The sequence below is a fragment of the Heterocephalus glaber genome, unplaced genomic scaffold (genome assembly GCF_053883595.1).
Source record: "Heterocephalus glaber isolate CG9 unplaced genomic scaffold, H.glaber_assembly_v1.0 deba00001538, whole genome shotgun sequence".
NCBI classification, from domain to species: Eukaryota; Metazoa; Chordata; class Mammalia; order Rodentia; family Bathyergidae; genus Heterocephalus; species Heterocephalus glaber.
The window spans coordinates 38358991-38373061 of NW_028258333.1; the positions used below are offsets into that span (position 1 = coordinate 38358991).

At 37.7% G+C, this 14071-nt stretch overlaps 1 pseudogene; it reads right to left on the minus strand.

Moving 5' to 3' along the window:
* Window positions 1-5311: 5311 nt before the first annotated feature.
* LOC147824572 (uncharacterized) lies at window positions 5312-7730 on the minus strand (annotated as a pseudogene).
* Between the last annotated feature and the right edge of the window lie 6341 nt (window positions 7731-14071).

Here is a 14071-nt window from a genome sequence, read left to right on the forward strand (position 1 = left end):
ATGTTTCTTCACCCAGTAGAATAAATAGGGAATAAAGAAGGAACAAAAAGGTCATATTTTAATAGAAAACTGTATATCATGTGCATTTTAAAATGGATCTTTTCTAAAACATCAGTATGAAAGATGCTTTGAGACACTTTTTCAAATGTTTTCAATTACAACCCTTAACAAAATTTAAAAGCTATTATAATTTTTAAAAATTGATGTAAGAGATAAAAGGCTAGCATTAGTTAGCATTCATCCTATGATCTTAGCTTACACTTAAATTAATGTGAGAAAATGTATTAGTATTAATTAGAGAATGTTTTTCCTTCTGAAAGACATGCAATTTAATCCCAGAGCCTAGTTTTAAGAATTAGAAATACTTCTATTTAAAAATAGAAAAAATTTAAACTCAAAATGTAAAGAAGTATTCCCCCTAGAAATGTAAATAGAAACAATTGAGAAATCTCCTGCTACAAAGGTATAGCTGTCTGTGTTTTGTCTCAGTAAAACTCTGTTCCTGTTCTGTGAAATAGCACAAGATTAAATGAGCACAGCATAGGGGATTAAGTGAGTTGTTAGAAAAGTGTCTTGCACCTAGCACTCAATAGTGAAATCCAGTAATTCCTTTTAAAACTTCCCATTGCTTCCTTTTTTCTTCCAGGATAGCTTTGTATTGAAGTATAATGCACATGCCAAAGTGCACACAAGTATACAATTTGATGAAGTTTTACAAACTGAACATATAAAAAAGTCTGTCTGGATTAAGAATCCAAAATGTTTTCAACACCTTAAGACCTCCCTCTTTCTTCCTTTCAGTCGCTATGGTCCCACCTCACACCATTATCCCTACAATATTAACTTTGTTCTTTTTAAACTATATATTTTTAATTGTGGTAATTCACATAAAATTTACTTCCCGCCCCTTTTCTTTTTCTGTACTAGGGATAAGCCCAGGGCCTTTACACTAAACTATATTCCTAAATCCTTTTTCATTTTGAGACAGGGTTGTGGTAAGTTTCTGAGTTGCCCAAGATGAGCTTGAAATTGCAATCTTCTGGCTAAACCTGCCAGAGTGATGGGATTACAGGTGTGCATCACCATCCCTGATGTGTCTTAACCATTTTTAAATGAACAGTTCAGTAGCATTAAGTATAATCACATTGTTGTGCAACCATCACTACCATCCATATACAAAATTGTTTCATCTTGCAAAAATGAAACTCCGTATCATTAAACAATATCTCCTCACTCCCTTCTTCCAGTTCCAGGCAACCATCATTCTTTCTATCTCTATGTCTTGACTGTTCTAGATACCTCATAAATACCATCAAAATATTTGTCCTAGGGCCAGGGACATAGCTCAGCAATGCAGCACCTGCCTGGCAAGTGTGAGGCCCTGAGTTCAATTCCCAGCACCAAAAGAAAATACTTGTCCTAGTTTTGTTCTTTTTTTCTCTACAAGAGTGGAATTGTACAATTCTTTTCCATGTCTGGCTTCTGTCCCACAACATGTCTGTGGGATTCATCACTTCTTTGGTGCACAGTTATACATCATTCATTTTCATCACTATACTGTACTCCTTTGTATGAACATGTCACCATGAATATATTCTACTGGTGATGAAATTTAATTAGTTTTCAGTTTGGAGTTTTTACACAGTACTGCCAAATCTTGTGGTAAAAGTAATGGCTAAGTGAGCAATTGCTATTCATAGAGTATGCATGTGTTTAGCTTTAGTAGATACCATTACTTTTTAGTTCCATCACTCTAGAGAAGTGAACTCTTGAGTGATGTGACTTATATAATCTCTTTCATGAAGAAAAGCAATGAAAATTTGGAGTACATGTATGACAGGCTCCACAGTTCTTCTCCTTCCAGGATTTATCTGCACTTACCTCTATTCTGCCCACCTCAAACTCTGTATTGTGTCCCTTAAGCTTCTGGCACTTGCCTGAACACCATTTTCCTACTCTTTTCTCTCTGGGTCATTATTGGTTCTATTTCATTCAGTCTGTACCTTCTTTTTGCTTGGTTTAATGACTGCTTCTCACACAAATCTCAGCTCCTTTGAGAAGTGACCCCAAAGCATAAAAGCATGCCTCTTCAGAATGCATGCGATGTGACTAGGAGCCAATTTTCTCAGTTGGAATATGACTAAGGATGAGGTCCTGACATTCTGCTCTTTCCAAGGTCTTTATGTTTACTATTTCTGCTTTTGTCAGTACATGCAGATTAAATAGCCTAGGCTCCCTATTGATCTAAGACATGATGATTAGAATATGCACAAATCCAAATCAGGTTCAATAAATTTCTCAGCACTTAGCTGTACAAGGAGGCATTGGTGGTTCAGTGGTAGATTTCTCACTTCCCAATAGTTAGCTGTACATAGCACCATCTTGCTATTCTAGGTTATTTCAATAAGGAGTCATTAATATTTAATAACACCTAATACTACTACAGAAGAAAAAACTACTCAATAGATCTTTCCAAAGACTAAGTACAAACACTGAAAGCACTGAACCACGAGTTGATTTTAGTGTTGAACAAAACAATGCTCTGAATCTACATGGTTTCTGTTACAGAATAGGATGAACAATGTAGGCTAATGGATAAAAATGAGCCTAATTAATAGTCTCACTCATTATCAAGAATAACCTGGGCCATCAGAAGTAATCTAAATAGAAATTACTATGTCAGGGTGGGAATAAAAGAGGAAACATACAAATCTTTCTCTTTCATGAAATGTAAAGTTATATTCAAAGGTGGGAATTATATTTTCTCTACAAATCACTCTAAATTCAATATAAACTCAAATCTGTGTTAAGGATTTCAGCCTTATTCTAAAATCAGCTGGAGAAGATAAAGGCATAAGAACCTATGAGAAAAACAATTTAGTGTATAGAGCATATCTTCTCAAAAATCCTAGGTATATGTTAAAACTATAGGAATTAAGTTGATAGTATTGATATGAAAGATAAAATTCAATGGATTAGAAAATAACGTTGGAAAATGTTCACTTATAAAGGAATTTGATACATAATAAAAGTAGTATTCAAACCAATGGAGAAAGTTTGAATAGTCAATAAAAGGTCAGAACAATTGGCAATTTATTAAAAACAAAAAACAAACACTAGGCCCTTACCAGATTAGAATGCATTTGACTGCAAGTAAACAAAAAAACCAAACTAAATAATAGTAACCTAAACAAATAATGATATGGTGAATCCTTCATTTACGAACTTGATCGGTTCCTGAGGGCTGGTTGTAACTCAATTGGTTGTAAGTCAGTACAGCTGAGATCTGAATGCTTGCTGGGTACACACTGTACATAACAAGAGGCAGATGAATCTTCCATTAACCTAATTAACCCAAGTTGTTCACATGTCAGGCTAGTCGTAACTTGAGGGTCCACTGTATCTCAAATCAGAAGTAGTTGTTACTAGTACTAGCGCACCCCAAGGCAAAGGCTAACAAACTGTGGTCATGTGCCAGTCACCAGTTTTATATGACTCATAGCTTTTGGTAAAAATATTTATTCTCTTGTCTTTCACAGCAAAAAATTTGTTAATCCCTGTCCTAAGGACCTCACACTTTTTCCAGCTTTCTTCTTTGCCATCTTTATTACCTCACTTGAGCAACATAGTACTTTATTGCTATGAACTAGACTCCAGCTCCAAAGCCTTCCATAGTGCCTGAAGACCCTCATTCAGCCCTGGCCCACATGGTCAAGCCTAGACACAGGAAATCTCCATCTTGTCCCACAAGGAACAAGCTTCAGAAGGAAGGAGTGTGTAATAAAAACTAGGAGCTATAGAACGTACGTGTTCTTTTTATAGAGAAGACCAAATAAACCCAGACTCAATGGAGGCAATGACTGACTAACTTATTCATATAAAACCTTGTAAAAGAGAAACTCAGACAACCTGAAAAATTGTTGCCATGTTGTTTTTTGGGAGTTTCTATAAAGCCAGAAAAAAAATGATTTGATAAACTCAAAGAATTTAAGTGGCCAATAAGAAATATTCAGAGTCTCATTTTTTAAAGATATAACTTAAAACAATCCAATGACGTTTTCATTATATAAATAACTTGTTTTGTGTAGGAAAAGTGACTCACAGTTGAGAATATAAATGGACAGTTTTTAGAGAAGTTCAATAGTGTAGCAAATCCACCTCACCTCTCAGACTAACGGCTCTATTTCTACCATTTTCCCCTTAGGAATCCTCCTTGTACATGAAGATATGTATGTATTCAAAGACAATCATAGCACTGTAGTAACATGACTTTAAATAACCTTTGAGTGTCCAACAACAATTAGATAAATAGGTTATTGAACTATTGAAATACTACATAGTTCTAATGTCCCTGAATCAATATTATAATTCTGAAATGCCCCATAACACCTTGTATGGAGCTATGGAATTATTTTTAAAGCTATGTTTAAATGCAAAGAAAGCAATCTTGCAGGGCACATGTCAGACCTAACAGTCAACTATCCCTGGATAGTTTTGAGACTGGAAAGTAGGCTTTTATGTTGTATATTTTGCTAGTCTTTAAATTGAAACCAAATTTAAACTGCTTCCATAGATTTGTTAGAACTTCAAGTACAAAAATACTGACAGCAAAAAATATCCCTCAGAATCAACAGAAGGTAATGTATCCCTACTACAGAAAGTCTACTACCTAGCTGAGACAGAGCTGGGAAAGGCAGGAGGCAGGACTGTTCCCCTTTACTCCTTCTCCAGACTCAGCCCTCACCCTAATCACTGTGCATGGATGTGCTGCAAGACAGAGACCACAGGGAGAATAATTATCACCCACTGAGACAGTCAGACATAGCAATTCTGAGATTTCTAAGTGTCACTGGTATGCTCCTCCCTTTAAGATGTTAGGAACTGTCATGTGATGTTACCAAGGCAGTTTCTCTTCTGCACCAAAATCTAACAATTTTAGCCTTAAAACCCACACTGGAATATTTGCCTGCATCTTATTCTGTAGCAGGGTTTTAGAATCTCAACCAAGAAGTCATCCTGAGTGACACTAAAATGATCAAACTTTTGTTTCGAAAAGCATTCAACTTACCTTTCCCCCTGATATATGTCAGTAAGACTTAAAACTAAACATACATTCACTTATTTGGTTTCAGAGGCTCAAGGACATTAATAGAGAAAGATCCAGCAGAAAAGACCAACAGGGGCAGTGTAATTTTATTGAAGATAATAAAATAGCAAATATTATTGTCAGTGTTATTAGGCAGGAAGTTCCTTAAACAGTAAGAAACAATCCTTTCATGAGGCCGAAGGCTTCCTCTACAAAGGATCCGTTTCAAATGACCTTCTCTGCTCCTAGAAGTTCGCAGACTCTCATCTGTCACTCACCAAGTAGGAGGGCCTTGGTGCCCTACACCATGACTAGCCTGTGACAACACTCTCCCTTGGAAAGAGCCCTCATTCACTCCTAAGAGCCAGGGATGCTCAATGGAGAGGAACTGACCGACATTCCAAGGCCTAAGCCACCCTCTAAGAGCCCCAGGCCTGTGGTTCAGAGAACAGTGGCAGGATATCCTGGAAGGATCCAAAACACAACCCAATTTAGCCAGGACAGTTTTAGCCCCACCCAAAGGGCAAACACATCCATCCCAGCTCCTCTTTCCATATCAAAGGAGCACTAAGCCCAGCCTACATACACACCCCAGGACAGAACTATATTCAGACATCTGGATACCCACTGGGCCAGGTCCAGTTCACCACCCCCACCACCAAGGATAGAAATGTCTGAAAACATCGGTAGAGGGACTTTGCCCACCTCAGAGAGAAGGGTCCAAGGAGGGGTGGTCCCCATAACTCCATCCTTCTTACTGTGCTTTGATAAATAGAAGCCAAATCATTCACCCTCCACAGAGCTCTAATCATTATGAGGACCAATCCCAGTGCCTCATGAAAGACTTGAGCGGGTGTGGGCCCCAGAAGCTGTTCATTGCTATCTCAGGAGCAGCCACACTTTTCTATCAGGGTTATGTTCATTAAATGCACACTCATCTTGGGTTCATCATCCTGGACCATCATGGGGAGAAGCCTGGTCTTGATGGAACCACAGACTTGGAAGAGACTGGTACTAGTAGGTTCCTCCCTCTGCAGGAACAAAGGACAGAGGTTGAATACTATTACAGCTATAGCCCCATACTTTAAAACAACAGTAGATTTGGCAGCGGTAGGCAGGAAAGGAAAAAAAAAGAAAGCATGAGGAAAAGTCTCTGGATCAGGGCTGCTACAGAAATTTTTTTAGGAAACTAATATTTTTCTTATAAACAAAGATAAGAGATAAGGTCACAATGAGGGGAAGATGTGACATGCTACATTAGTGCTACATTGTCTTAGCACCACCTTCAATAGCTTCTTTGTCTTAAACAGAGACAGGCCTGGAGAGTTGAGCACTTAGTGCTAACCCAATATAACCCCAGAAGGGGAAAAGGGTTTATATCTTACCGTATAACACTCAAAGTGGGAGTGTAAAAGCTCATTATTCAGGGCCAGGCAGGTCCCTTGACAGTAAGAGAAGGTGAAGATCCAGGCAGCTCTGTGAAGGTTCACCTGGTGATCCTGCAGACTACAGACAGAGCTTCTCAACCGGAAAATGAGCGAGGCCATGGCCTATCCACTGGTGATTCAGGCCCAGAATCACCTCCTCCACATTAGGGATAAAAGGTGCCTGAATATAAGGCAGGTGAAACAGGGATGGTTGTGTATTGAATGGGGATATGTATAGCAATACTACATCTCGCTTGTGAGTGCTGTCACACTCATTTAGGCTGGCTTCAGCAGCTTCAACGGGTGGAATCTTTTCTTCTGCCATGATGGCAGGCACCACCTCCATCCAGTATGTTAGTATGCAGTAGATATCCAATAATGACCCTCTCTCTGACTGATAGGATGAGGAGATAATGGGGAAAGAGCCCAGGAGGAATCTTTGGGAACCCCTTTGCTGGAACTCTAGTAAAAGCTCAGTAGCATGGGGGGCATTTGGCATCCAGGCCCATAGCTGTATCAAGGAAGTCCCCAAGAAGGGAGCTGCTTCAAAATAGAGAAGCCAGTAATATTGTAGGAACTGGGTGCCTGTGGGGAAAGAAGAGGGGAAGGTTCAGGAGGCTGTTGTCACAGAGTCCCACAGAGGAAGCTTACTATACACAACCTCCCGCCCAACTTTACTCCCCACCTAATCAGCCTTGCAGGACGGACAGTAACTTAGCAAACTCAACTGTGTTCACCCACCCAACAAACAATCCAGCTCTAGATATCACAGCAATCAGGAGCAAGTTTCTTCTCCACCCATCACCCCACCAGTGGAATTCCATGAATGACAGTTTAAGGGCTGACAACCTCCCCAGTCACCATGATCTAGGACAACCCACTTACCCTATCATGTCTTCTAACTCACTCTAGTTGCCCAGCTGTGTGCTCCATGCTTAGAACACAGAACATTAGGACATCCTACCTGCCAGATCTGCAGAGATAAAACCAGGAAACAGATTCCTTTTCTACCAGACCAGCTGGGCATTTGCTGCCTCTAACTGCTTGCTCTATCCCCCAAGGGACCCAAACATCTGTGATTACTTACACTCCACACCCCTAATAGCCCTCACAGAATGCTACCAAGCAGCTCCTGGATCATTCCCTCCCTGGCAGCAACCAAACCTCTAGCCACTTACCTTTACACGTGAAGGTAAAGCCATGTTGCCTGGAAGAAAATATCTGAACCAGACGAGAGGGAAGAATCTGAGTGGGACAGTCCAATGGCTCCACCCCACTAAAGTGCATGAACCAAAGACCCAGAGCCAGAAGTGTGGAGATAAACCAAGAGCTGCTCCTGCTGCTTCCACTCTCCATTGTGCCACTTTCACATGTTGGGCTGCTCCTTTTACTTTTGTTAAATACCCATCTCCTCAGGTGTGGGCCTTATGCTAACCCCTAAAGCTTGGAACCTATCATGAATCCAAGAAAAGTTGAATTCAGGTGAGACAAACTGCCACTCCCAGAACAACTGCAAGACCTACCCCTGCTTATGGAGAGGAGGTTCAAGAAGGTATAACATATAGTATTTTTCAAACTAAACCTTGAAAACTAGAGACTGTAATTAATTAGTAGACAGATGCATGTACACGATGTGCACTGACAGAACATGACAGTCCAAATGGAGACAAGAACAGGTGTGGACAATTTACAAGTTACAAACACTCTAATACAACTTGTATTCTCCAGAGCAGTGTTCTTAGGCTTTAGCCTGCATCAGCATCACCTGGTTCAAACAGATTTTTGAACCTCATTCCCAGTGCTTCTCATCAGTCAATGGAATCCGAGAATTTCCCTCTCTAGCAAGTTCCAGGTGATGTTGATGGTCTGAGGAGACCACACTTTGAGAGCTACTGATTTAGTTTATTTATCCCATGACTGGTACACAGAAGATGCTCAACAAACGTATTTCATTAATAATCAATAAGCTATGCCTAGAGTGTTTGCAGCTCTAAAATTCTTTTTAAAACAGTCTTCACATTAAAAGAATGAAATTCACTAAATCAGAAAATATCTAAATACCCACATAAGGAAAGTAGCATTTTGGATTCATGCTCTCAACATTCTTTTGTTTTGTTGAAGGAGAGGAAATACACACATCTTTAAAAATTTTTAAATGGGAAAGACATAAGAAGCCAAACTAGTCCTCTTCACACTTCACAACACTTACAAGTGATTATTATGAGCATATTTTATATATATATATACATATATGCAGACACATATGTATACAATGTAGAAATAATCTGTCAATTACATACATGAGGTAAGGCATACTCCATGAACAAATTAACCTGCATTTTACAATATTTGTACTTCTTAAAAGGCCAAATCACATTGATGCATACACAATCAAAAGAAGAGAAACTTAGTTTCTTTATTCTCATTTTAAAAATTAAGTACGTGTATATGACCCAAATTACGTAAATACCACAAGGAATGATATTCAGTACATTTCATCTTTTAAAATGCTTCAACAACATTAGCTAATGAACTTACACAGTAAGCTTTTAAGATAGGCACTATTACGCTTCTTTTCTGTATAGAGAAACTGAAGAAGAAGGTAATGACTTGCCCAAGGCAGGACTCCGTCAGCTCCCAGTACAGAGCAGACTCTGTTAAAACAGTTTCTTTGGATTTTGTCTCTTAAAAAAATCACAAGATATAGGGCCAGAGATTTAGCTCAGTGGTGCTGCCACTTGCCTCATAAGTGCAAGGTCCCAAGTTCGATCCCCGGTACCAAAAAAAAAAAAAAAAAATTACAAGATGCAAAACAAAAACAAAGGACATAATAACTCAATTTTGAAAAATGAGCTTTGGTTAAAAGAGTGGGCAGTTTGTTAAACTAAGGACAGAATTTCAAAACCTAATAATTTGTATATCCCTAAGTTTCCTGCTCATTACCACCACCTTCTCTGTGTTATTTTTCTAGTCAATGAGAAGTTTATGACTACTCTCTCTTTTGAGCTGATAGTCTTTGCTCTTTAATGAGCAGGTTCTTGGGGAACCCCAATTAAATATGTAGTGAGCTTATGGAATTTCTAGTAAACATGGATTTCTTTTTGTTTATATAAATTAATCTTCAAATTCTGAGCAAGGAGAAAGGGAGCAACTCCTATCTAATCCTAGGCCTTTCCTAAATGTCTCAAAAGCTATATAAAGTATGAATGCGCTAAAAATCCTTCATGAACTTGTAAATCGCTTTAAATAAACTTCAGCATAATCTGGCACAAGAAGCTTGTTTTACTAATTTATAGTAAAGCAGCTGTTGTTTTGTTAGCATCTTCAGCTTCTTTTACACAAAATCTCAAATGAACTCATGCAGACAGGAGAGGCCAGATTGCTTTCTATGGTAAATATTTTCATATGCTTCTTTCAGAGAGTTTTCCAAGTTTCAGAAGAGTAAACACCAAAAAAAGCTCATTCATTAGTCATCACACTGAAGAAAATGTTGGCATTGATATAGCCAATTTATATCCCAATGGATTTTTATATTTTATGTGTCACTGCCATTCTATCACTGAGTATACGTGATGGGAACATAGACTAGCAAAATACTAGCCAACTTCTCTGAGGCCTTACAAAGCCTATCAAATGCCTCAAGGGGAAAAGGTAGGATTAACTTCTCAAGTTATTGACTCTAGAATGCCTATATATCCTCGCTACTCAGTTCGGTCCATTAGGATGTGGTAAGAATCAGAAACAGATAAAATATATCACTACATTGTGTCTTCTTGGCACTTGGGATAATATACGCAAGGGTGCTTGTAGATTACACGTTACGAGTGCCTTCTGTGGACAGAGGGGTGATATATTTCTGTAATACAGTCATCTTTAAGCTTTTCCTTGAGTTGTTTGCCAATTTAAAAAATTACCTTTTATCCCAATATCTACATATATGTTCATTAATTATTCATTAACAAACTATGTATACGTACTTCCCCATTCATATATTGGATGCACTGTAAGATACACAAAAATTCAAATTGAAAGAGAATAAGAAAATAAGTAGGAATTCTATTTCTAGTGTTTCTAGTATTTCCTCCTGCTCCCAAGGGATTATTTTTGGAGCCTATTACTCACTGTAATATTAAGTTCTCTTTGCAAATAAGGGGTGATAATTAAATTAACATTTACATAGTGTTTGTAAATACTGCTAAAAGTTACTGATTCCAGTGCTTTACATATAGTAACTTGCTTGATCTTGGCATCAACTTTAGGTAAGAAGTACAATTATTATCTCCATTTTACCAATGATGAAATTGAAACATAGACTGGTCACCTAATTTGTCCACAGCCACACAATTTCTAAGCAGCATGGAAACGATTTAAACCCAAGCAGCCTAGAGCTAGACACTAGCTAATCAAAAACTTGATAACTAGTGAGTTATCACACTAACCAGTAAGGAATAGGGGCTCATATGCACCTGTGCTATGGCATGTGTCTTGCCACCTTGTAATTGTTGCTTTAATATTTGTCTCCCCCACTAGATTGAAAAATCCTTGAATCCAAAGGCTGAAATATATTTGTATTTATATTGCACCATTGAGCATAGGTCCTGATGGCTAAAAAGCACTTGGCAGCCACTAGTTGAATGGATGGTTAAATGAAAGAAAAAAATATTTTGAAAAACAGATAGATCCATAGATTTGACCCAAATAACTAGATTTCACAGAAATTTGAATGTGCTTGAAATAGGGATGGAAGTATCTCCTTCCAATAAACAATATTCACAGACTTCCTCCTTAATGAGAAATTGATCTGTTGTTAAACCAACACATAGAAAAATTAATCTACTGGCTTCTTAGGTAGGAATACTGTCCTGTTAATGAGCCTCCAATTCATCATTGGAAAGAAACCAAGAAAGCTGAAAGAAGATAGGTAAGAATGTTTCCTCTCATGAAAACAAAACAAAAAGAGAGTCTGGAGTCAACAGGAAATCTATTTCATTACAAATTTAGCCTAGATACTTCAAGCTTTATTGTTTGTTTGGTTGGTTGGTTTTTTTGGTACCGGGGATCAAACTCAGGACCTTCCACTTGCAAGGCAGGCAGGGGCAACACTGAGCTAAATCTCGGGCCCCCTTCAAGTTTTTTTAAAAAGCACTGGTAAATGAATGAATGAATGATAACCTTGCCTTTATGAACAGGAATCCAGGTTTAATCCAATCTTAATCCAGCATATGTGGTTATACTTCCACTAGGAATATGCTTTATCACAATGCAAGCTACTCAGACTAAAAGATTTTTGACATTTATGCTCAAACCAAGGGAGTCAGTATGTTTCCTTCCTTTTTAGTGGTATGAATTGGCACTGAGGTACAGTAGTTAAACCTTAAAAAGTGTCCTCCTATATTTGAAACTGGAAAAACTTCAAGACATTTCGACTCATACACACATTCAAATAAAATGTGTGTGACTTTCACAGTAATTTCTTCTATATGTAGCTTAATATATAAAATACTCTGGATCAAAATAGTGACTATGGAGTTTTTTAATAAATTACATTACCTATTCAATGTAATGTGATGAGTTCCGTCTAAATACCATATAATCTTGTCTGTTTTCTATGGCTTTATATTCTTCCCAATGAAGGATAGTTTCATAGACTTTGATTTCTGGGCTGCCTTTGTTATAATTATATTTGGCTATTTATATTTAGGCTGATTGATGTTGCTCTTTGGGGCTCTCAGCAATCTGACAAAATTCCTATTGTTCTATACCATTGTCTACCAAACTGATTTTCCTTTGGGAGCTGTGGCTGTATTGTCTTTATTTCCCTTTCTTCAGAATCATATTACCAGTTTCCATAAATCATTACTGAATTGCATAACTATTAGACTACTTAGCAAAGTTAGCATTTTTCAAAAATACTATTTATTTTAATGAGTAGAGAGGGAAGCAGGGTTCAGATAGTTAAAATGTGAATAAGTGGACCCTCAAAGCAGCGTCAATATCACCTAAGAGCATCTTAGAAATGTAGAATTTCAGAACTCTCAGACTTTAACATAGATTTCAGCCAACAGAAGACCTTACTATGATTCAGATTCAGTAGGTCTGGGCTGTGGATTCTGCAGTTCAGGAGCTTCACAGGTGAGGCCTATTCAACTAGTCCTCAGGCCACTCTGAATAGTAAGGCCTAGGTGATTCTGCACCTGCCACAGAGATTCACTGGGAAAAGTCAGCAGTTGATAATAAGGATTTGCTTAGCATGTTATTTGTGTCCAGCCCTTCCTTTTATGATTGAGTTAGTTTGGCTAGACCACACTGTTTCTCTGCTTATTATCTCTATTAAATGAAGGTAGTACTTCAGTTTGTTTTCTGATAATGTTTACATTTTATGCATCCTATTTTAATATGGTACTCATTTTATACATCCTATGTTAATATTATTAAGACCAGCCAATAGTCATTTGAAATAGTCATTTTTAAGAGACATAGAATCAAAGATATAATTCCCAAGGGAGAAAAAAGCACTTGTCTGTTAAAAATGTTTTAAATCTTGTTATTATTTAATATTAATTAAATGTTTACCAAAACCAAATAAGGAAATCCTAATGGTCTCCAATTCTAACTTGTTAGTACAAACCTTGCAAAATCACCTAACTGATTTCCTCAGTAGACTGGTCATGTATAAAATAAGCTTAAAATCAACTTTCCTCAATGCAAGGATGCCAAAAGGTGCCAAAAAAATATAGTGGTCCCTTTATATAAATGGTTCTCAAGGTGTGGCCCCAGAATAAACACTATAAGAATCCCCAGGAATCTTGTTAGAAAAATTCTCAGATCCCACTCAACCTGCTAAAACCCAAGGCAAAGCCCAGAAATTTATATTTTTAACAATGTTTGTTTTTAACAAGTTCCCAGGCTGTTCTGCTACATGGGAAAGCCACTACTTTCTCTATAAAATATAATTATGATAACTTTCTATCAGATTTCCCCAAATTTTAAAAGACTTTTCCATTCAGTTACATTAGTTCCTTAGAGTTGTGTGATACAAAGAATTTTTAATAGTATAAAAGCAATATCAACTGATTCCCAGAACAGGAAGGATGGAGACACTGGAGAATCTCCTATTACAGTACAGAGAATTATTTAATACAAAACTAGGTTCCAAAGAATAATAGGAAATCTCAAGATGCAAGAAATGATATGGTAAACCACAGACAAAACAGTAAGCATGGGTGGACATGTCCCATTGGTTGGGGTTAACGTTTACATGAAGACAAGAGATCTGACCTGGCACACATGAGGTAAGGAACTAAAAGTGAGACTCTTCTCTAAGTTTAGGGTTCCTTGGTAAAGGAAGAATTACATAAACTCTGTCCTCTTCCCAGGGAAGCTAGTCTTTTCCTCAGGCTCTGAGTAGATTAAAAAAAAGAGGGATCCTGAGAGTAGATAAAAAAAGAGGGATCAATCCCAAGTTGGGCCATGTATGAATGTAGAATCTGATTTAACACACTCCAAGATGTGGAAAGCCCAAGGGAAATCCTGAAGCACCCTGGGACCAGCAGTACAC